We start from the raw sequence: 8,810 nt of genomic DNA on the forward strand, positions 1-8,810 counted from the left end.
GTCCGTCACCTCCTTGCCGCGACTTAGAGGCCGGCTGGGGGCGGGGGACGTGAGGCGCGGAACGGGACAGCGGCTCTGTGTGTCCCGTGTGGGGCCCGACGCCCCCAGGCCGGCCTGCGCTGTGGGCTGTGGGCACCGCGTCTCCAGGGCGTCAGGGAGCCTGCGATGCCCCAATTCTCCCCACACGTGCACACTCACTTATGCACATACACACACGCACCCTCGTGCAGACACACACATGCACACCTGTGCAGGTGCACACACACGTGGGAGCCTCTCTGACCCCTGCTCCCGAAGTGCCGGTTCTGTGGCATTTAGCTTCCTTGGTAATTACTTGTCCCGCGTCTTTCTCCACCTCTGGCTCGCGGTAGGCGTTCATTCAATGTGTCCTTACTAAACAGGCCTGAGCCCGACGTCCAAACCCAGCTCACGTGGCCCCCAGACCAGCGATGACATTCGCCCCATCCGGGTAGGACTCCGGAATTCCACCTGAGCAGGGCCTGCCCACCGCACGTGCCTGGACGTCCAGATGTCCCCCAGCATCGTCCGATGGCAGGATCCCGGTGGAGGTTGGGGTCCCTGCCCGGAGCCTCCCGGCTCCTCCCCCTGGTGCTCCCCCCTGAGTCCGTCTGTCCGATAGCCTCTGGCCTGGCACGGGTCCGAGTCGGGAGCTCAGCGGACGCTGGTCCTGCTCTGACCGGGAGCGCTGCAGCTGGTACCTCCCATCCCGGGGTCTGCCGAGGGGCAGTGCCCGTAGCCCCAGGTACGGCCCAGTGACCGCCGGGTCCCCCCACCTGCACGGCTCCAGGAGGCCCCCAGGGCTTCGGGTCGGGACCGGAATCCTGTTCTCACCGACTCAGGCTCTTCCTTGGCTATTACCTGAGCTCCGTCACAGCACGGTCACCTCACCCGGACACCAGGCGGGCAGGCAGGGTGATCGCCGTGTTCTCCAGAGTCAACGTCAGGCTGGCGAGGCTGGAAATTCTCGCTCCGCTGGAAGCCGGCCACTTCCCCTGCCTTATCCCATCGCCCAGGTGCGGCATCACGAGGCGTCCCCACGGCGTAGGTGAGGACGCGCACCCAGGCCTGTCACGTGAGGTGGCACAGCCCTTCGGTGCTGTGTGTGTGAAGGCGTCCACACGGGGGCCCTGCATCCCCTGCCCCCGCTGCAGACAGGGACCTTTCCGAACAGCGAGGCCGGGAGACCTCCGTCTGACCGCGTGGAGGTCACACAGAGCCAGGCCTGTGCTCTCCCGGGCTCTTGTGCCGGGTCACGACATAAACCGCCAGCTGGGTGGTCCCGTCCTGCCCCCGATCGCGTCACAGGGTCACCTTCCCCTGAGACCACAGTCCAAGCGCAGATGACCTCTCCGGAGCCCGGGAAGGGCATGAGAAAAGCGACCCATCGCTGGAGAACCTGATGAGGGCTGATTACTGCTACGCCTGCTGGATTTCCTCTTCAATTATTCATGAACACAAGCCAGTGTTTGTGTGCCGGGACAGCCGTCTAAAAACCAGATAAGCTGACGCAGTCCGGAAAAATCACCCTGTTGGAAACGGCAAAACCGAATTTGACGACAGATTAGTCTGTGAATGAATTTATCCTGTGTTTCGTGTCTCAGCTGGACTTGGGGAGCTTGTGATGAAAGGAAGGAGGACAGTCGGCACTGAGTGGTCACTGAAGCCCGTGTTCGGCTGGGCCCGCTGGCCAAGCCCCCTTTGCTAGAATGTGCAGGAATCCTGCATGGGGCCCACAGGAGAGTGTCTCCAGAGGGTCATGCCCTGAACCAGCAGACCTCACACTTGGGAGTTTGCCCCAAGGACATGAAAAGCATGTGTGCAAAAAAGCATGGCTGAGGGGAGGGGAGGGGAGGGGAGGGGAAGGGAGGAGAGGGAAGGGAGGGGAGGGAGGAGGGGAGGGGAGGGAGGGGGAGGGAAAGGGAGGGGAGGAAAGGGAGGGAAAGGGAGGGAAAGGGAGGGGAGGAAAGGGAGGGGAGGGGAAGAAGGGGAGGGGAAGGAGGGGAAGGAGGGGAGGGGAGGTGTGAATGAGGGGAAGGGAGGGAGGGGAGAGGAGGGAGAGGAGGGGAGGGGAGGGAAGGGAAGGGAGGGGAGGGGAAGAAGGGGGAGGGAAGGGAAGGGAGGGGAGGGGAAGGAGGGTAAGAAGGGGAGGGGAGGGGAGGTGTGAATGAGGGGAGAGGAGGGAGGGGAGGTGTGAACAAGGGGAGAGGAGGGAGGGGAGGGGAGGTGTGAATGAGAGGAGGGGAGGGGAGGGGAGCAGAGGGAGGGGAGGGAAGGGGAGGGGAGATGTGTACGAAGGGAGCACAGAGGGTTTTAGGGCAGTGAAAATACTCCGTACGACACCTGTCATCACACGTTTGCCCAAACCCGTGGGCTGTACACACCCAAGTGAACGCTCACGTGCACAGGTACCACCTGTGTGTGATCACGACGGGTCAGTGTGGGTTCATCCTCTCTGACAAGTGCTGAGCTCTGGTGGCCAAGGCCTGCGCGTGTGGGGCTTGGGGAAGTCTTTGCACCCTCCACTTATTTCGCTGTGAACCTAAAACTTCTCTTAAAAAAGACATTTTTAAGGGGTGCCTGGGTGGCTCGGTCGGTTAAGCATCTGACTTTGGCTCAGGTCATGATCTCACAGTTCGTGGGTTCGAGCCCTGCGTCGGGCTCTGTGCTGACAGCTTGAAGCCTGGAGCCTGCTTCGGATTCTGTGTCTCCTTCTCTCTCTGCCCCTCCCCCACACATGCTCTGTCTCTCTCCGTCTCAGAAATAAATAAGCATTAAAAAAATTTAAAAAAAGACACTCCTGAACGTGGTAAATCTACAGCAAATACTACACTTAGTAACAAAATATTGATGTTTTCCCCTGGAGTTTGCGGACAGTTGCTACCAAAACCTCTGTTCTGCAGAGAGGTCCTAACCAGGGCGATAAGGAAGGAAAATATTTCTAAATGTATGGGATTAGAAAGGAAAATATTGACTTGTCGTTTTTCACCAATGGCACGATTGCATACTTAGAAAATCTGAAAGGATCTACTGATAAATTATCAGAGTAAATACACAAATTTAGCAAGGTCACTGAGCATTAAGATCAATATACAGAAATCAATTATGTTTCTCCATGAAAGCCATAAATGGGAAAAAAATGTTTTTAAGTCTACCAGTTAATGGCATAAAAAGCCAAATACTTATATAAAAACCCAACAGAAAATCTGAGAGACCTCTGCTGTAAAAACCGTAAGCTATAAACTGTAAGATGTTACTGACATAAATTGAACAAGGTCTAAAGAAATGAGGGGACACACTGTGTTTATGGGCCAGAAGACTCAACATTATAAAGACGTCAGTTTTCTCCCAAATTGATTTGCAGATTCAATGTTAACACCAGTAAAAATCCCAGAAGGTGCTGGGAGTATGTAGAAATTAATAAGACAGCTCTGAAATTCATACAGAATTAAAAGGGCTGAGAATGTACAAGATGATCCTTACGCTCTCAGACATCAAGATTTTAAAAATAAAGGTGCAGTAATTAAGATAGGACAGCATTGGTACAAGAGTAAACAGAGAACCCACAAAACGGCACACTTGTGTGACTTGTGACAAAGACGTGCCTGTGCCACAGTAGGAGAAAGACAGTTCTCGACGACTTGTGGCAAGCAGGCCAGGTGCTGGATGTCCACATGAGGGAAGTGAGTGCTAACCCCTACCTCACGCCACACACAAACACAAGTTCCACCTGGGTTACAGACGTAAGGAGAGAAGTGAAAACTCTAATGCTTCTGGGACACAATAAAGGGAACTATCTTCACAGCCCCGGAGTCAGCGGAGATCCCTCAAACAGGACACAAAATCACTAAACTTGTAAGAAATGACAGCACTGGGAGGGAAGCAGACGGGCCAGGGTAGAAAAGACATTTTCAACACATATACTGACGTGAGGCGATACAGAATTTGCTGAGAATACCTGCAAATCGGAAAGAGAAAGAGACTAAAATCCAGGCCGAATATTTGAACAGGTGCTTTAAAAATGAGGATATTTAAATGACCAGGACACTGAAAATCACTCAAGGTCATTGGTAATCAGGGAAACACATTAAAACCACCGTTCCCTCAAAGTCCAAAATAAAACAGACTTTAGGTCTCAAAAAAGGTATGGAGGAACTTGACGTTCCTGCAATGCTTGTGGGCTCGTGGGAAGGTGAGCTTGTGCAACCACATTAGGACACAGTTTGGTAAACCTCGCAAGTCGAGAAGACACAAACCCTTAACCAACAGTTCTCATCGTGAGCACATGAGCAACAGAATTGCCCGCCTACGACTGTAGCCGTACGTACGAGAATGCCCACAGCGGTGATACCCGCAACGGGGAAAAAATGAGAGGCGACTCCAAAGTCCAGTAACACAGAAGTCATTCTATTTCATTATTCTATTTATCCTGTTGGGTAAACAAATTGTAGCATATTCATAGCGTGAAATATTAAACAATAGTGAAAAATACAAGCACCTGAGATTTGTAATAACACGTATGAACATACATGCACGCACACGCACACACACGCTCTTTGGCTCTCAGCCCACACTTTCCCCCTTATTCCCTGCGTCCTCCTTGGACATCCCTCTGCCCTCTGCTGAGTGACAAATTCCTGCCATGTTCTTGGCCTCAGTTTCCCCACCTGCACAAGGAAGGGGCTGAATAAAACGACCCCTGGCCCGTTACTCAGACCCCAGACCGCGGTTTCCTGAATCCCCTCTCGTCTGCTGGAAACAAGCATGGTCAGGGTTCAGGGACGTGCACTCCGGGCCGAGAAGCGTCGGCTGGGGCCCCAGCGAGGCCTCAGGGCTCCGGCCTCACGCTCTCTCCCGCGGGCCCGGACCTCTGACGGGCCAGCTCCTCCTTCCACACCGGCCCCAGCCTGGTCTCCTGCCTCACCCCTTCCTTCCTTCATCATTTCATCCCTGGACTCTGCCCGGCACGACCAGTCCCCAGACTTGAAGAGACGGGCAGGCTCATCAGATACAAATACGCCCCCCACGCACCACGATCCACCCGGCGCCCATCGAAACCCACAGTTCCCCCGCAAGGTCAGCCGCCAGGGACCACGCGGCCCTCCCGGGAGCCACCCTGCAGCCCGTTGCCGCGAGGTCTCCGAGGGGTCCGGCACTGGCGGCTCGCGGGACCCCCGCCCCAGGAAGCAGAGAGGCCGGGGTCTAAGGAGAGGCCTCCTCCGGGCTGGCTTCGCACATGTGACAGCGGTTGGCGCTCGTGTGACCTCCGTGACCAGACGCTTCCCTTCCCACGTCCGGCCTCGGCCGCCTGCTTCCTCTCAGGGCGGAGGCCGCCCAGCGAAGGCTGTAATTTCCCAACTCTAATGCGTGACGAGGCCTCGCTTACAGGATGTGATGAAATTGCCTCTGGAGGCCGGCACTGGGAGTCACAGCCACGGCTTCCCCCGCAGGGATCGCCAGGTGGGACAACCGGAGAGAGGGCACGGGAGCCCCCCGTGCGGAGTGGGGGGAGCAGCCGGCCTGTGGCAGTCCCGGCCCCGTGGCCGGGCCACGACAGGACCCTCTGGTCGTGTGCTCCATGGAGGCCGTCTCTGGCCTCGGGCACATCTGCTCCCTGCTCTGACCACTGGCCTCAGGCCTCCTCTTCCTCCGACGAGGACCCGCCGTGGGTGGCCTCACCCGTGGCGCACGTGGCCTCACTGACGGTGGGGGTGGAGTCAGCGCTGAGTGCGGGGCCGTCGAGGGGCCCTGGCCTGGAACAGAAGAGACGCGGCCGCGCCCCCAGGGGGAAGGAAGGCCCACCTTTCACGTGACCATCTGACGCCCGCCTGGGTGAGGGAGCAGCGAGACCGTGAGGGGGGCTCCTGCCTGGGAGGCGGCCCCTCCGAGGGACAGGCCCAGGTCAGAGCACGGCCTGGGCCCGCAAACTCTCCTTCCGGAAAGACGCGAAGGTGTCCCAGCCACTCCCCTCCCACAGGGCCTCTAGGGCGCGGCTGGCATCTGCGTGCCCAGAGGGTGCTGGCGGGGAGGGCCGCAGCAGACCCTGCCGGGCGGCCGCACGGGACACAGAGGCGCACAGCTGCCCCCGTCCCTCGGCCTGCAGAGGTATTTGGGGCTGGCCATTCGAGAAGCCAGCTTTCTCTCATTCCCAGGACGACGCAGAGGGGCCCCAGCCCTGGACTCCACGGCTGACCACCGGCCCCCACTTGTGTCCGGGGCATGGGGAGCCCTGATTTCTGGACCCTCCTCGAGGGTGGCAGTCAGGGGGTCTAAGCGGCCAGCATCAGCCCTCGGTGAGCGGGCTACGGCCAAGGGAGCCGGCGGTCACGAGAGGTGTCACGAGAACCCCCGCGGGGCCTGCTTGCCGGGCTTCCCCACAAGGCCCTCGACCACCTGACCTCGCTCTTGGGTGGGGACAGGGCTGTGATCAGGGGCAGGCTCCGGGCCCAGGTCCTAGCGTGGCTCATAAGCGGCGACTACGAAGTCACGGGGAGCTGGGGCTGCAGGAGAGGGAGAGCCTGAGCAGGACGGCTGGAGGTGCGGATGAGCCGGGCCAGAAAGTCCCCGGGACGGCGCCCCTCCTGGCTGCAAACCTCCCCTTCCTCCGGGCAACGCGCCCTGCACGAGCCTGCAGTGACCTCTGAGGGACCCCGCCTCTGAGACCCGAGGTCGGATCACATAAAGTCAGGTCTGCGGAAAACCCAGGCTGTGGAAGAGGCCCCCTCACTCCCCGGCCGGCTCACCAGAGCTTTGAGTCCACGGGCCGTCACCAGGGTGCCTGCTCTGTGCCAACTGGCTGTGCCCGCACCGGCCCGTCTGTGACTCGAACACCTGCAAGGTCTCGGGCGGTCTTCACGGGTGCGACACGGGCCCCTCCGGATGTTCACGGATCGCGTTCCGGCCGGGATGCAGGTGTGGAGCTTGGCGTCACGGCTGGACACACGGGTCACAGAGAGACCTAATTTTAGAGTCGTTTTGTCATTTTTCCAGGGTTCACTCACTGGGACCTGGGAGATTGGGAGCCGGGAATTAGGGAGTGCTGCTTTTTTTTTTTTTTTAATGTTTATTATTTTTGAGGGGGGGAGAGGCAGAGAGCGAGGAGGGACACAGACTCCGAAGCAGGCTCCAGACTCTGAGCTGTCAACGCAGAGCCCGACGTGGGGCTCGAACCCACGGACCGCGAGATCGTGACCTGAGCCGAAGGTGGACGCTTAACCAACCGAGCCACCCAGGCGCCCTGTGGGAATGCTGCTTTTTAGAGTGTGTGTCTGTCCAGCCACTTGGGAAGCACAGAGACATCCCCAAGCGGAAAAGGCCAGGAGCCACTTTGGGAAACCACCTGACTTCTTCCCGCACATATTTACCCGAAACAGGAGACGCTCGTCCGCAGAAGGCGCCCTGTTCACGGCAGTCAAGGGCTACAATAATTTTTACAGATCTATTGGTATCTGCTGCACCGTGGGTTTTTTTTTTCTTGACGTGACTCAAAAGGAGCCAGACAGGGGCATCCGGGTGGCTCAGTCGGTTGAGCATCCGACTTCGGCTCAGGTCACGATCTCGCGGTTCGTGGGTTCGAGCCCCGCGTCGGGCTCTGTGCTGACAGCTCGGAGCCTGGAGCCTGCTTCGGATTCTGTGTCTCCCTCCCTCTCTCTCTGCCCCTCCCCCACTCACACTGTGTGTCTCTCTCAAAAGTAAATATTTTTTTAAAAAAAATTAAAAAGTGAAAAAAAAAAAAAAAGAAAGAAAGGAGCCAGACAGGAAAGCGCATGCAGAGTGTGGCTCCATTTATGTAAAATTCCGGAACATTCTGGAACAGACAAACTCACTGTGTTGATCAAGCTCAGGCCAGAGGCAGCCTGTGCAGGGGTAGGGGATCTGGGAATGGACAAGAGAACTTTCTGGAATATGAACATGTCTCTTCTCTTCCCTCCGAGCCTTCTGTTCAAGTCAAACATGATTTTTCATCCCCGTGTCTCCAGGCTCCGTTTTGGCTCATGTGGTTCCCATTCCCTGGAAACCCTCCTTAGCAAATCTCCACCCCCGGGAGCTAATTGACACGCCACCTTCTCCAGGAAGCCCTCCCTGCTGCACCCCTCCCTAGCGGCCGCCACCCTGCCCTTCTAGTCCTGATCCTACAGCTTTTCCGCTGTCGCTCCTTTGACGTGATCACCTGAGTTTTTCATTAACGGTCATCCTGTCCCTGCTTCGATTCCCTTGCTATGTTGTGACCTCGATGGCAGCCGCGTCTGTGTGGGTCCCGGCCACCCCGACCCCAGCAAGAGGCCCGGAGTAGGCGCTCGATTCGGACACGGGGCAACGAAGGAGCGGGGCGAACGAAGTGTTCATGTCAGGCTCTGCACTGAATTGTGCTGACTCCTGTCACTTTTCCGCCACGCAAGATGCAAGCCATGCCAACATTTTCCAGAGCACTCTTGGGGGCCCCCGCGGGGGTTGGGGGGGGCTGGGCTGCCAGCTTCTCACCCGGTAATTAAATGACACAGCACAAACCTGTAGAAACATAGCCTTCCCGCAGTCACCGCATTGAATCAGACCCGAAAGCTCACAAGACCTTCAGAACCTTTGTTCTAAAGGGTTTCGTGGCCACGGACGGGGAAACTGAGGCTGGGAGCAGGACAGCGGTGCGTTCAAGGAAGGGGGAGCTCCTGATCTGTCATGTTTCCGTCGGGGGGCGGGGAGCGAGCTTCCCCCCACCCTCAGGACGAGATACGGCTGGAGGGACATTTCTCTCCAGCCTCTTCCTCCCAGAAGAGGGAAAAACAGCTAGTGTCTGT

This window comes from Leopardus geoffroyi, chromosome E1 (genome assembly GCF_018350155.1).
Source record: "Leopardus geoffroyi isolate Oge1 chromosome E1, O.geoffroyi_Oge1_pat1.0, whole genome shotgun sequence".
Classification (NCBI taxonomy): Eukaryota; Metazoa; Chordata; class Mammalia; order Carnivora; family Felidae; genus Leopardus; species Leopardus geoffroyi.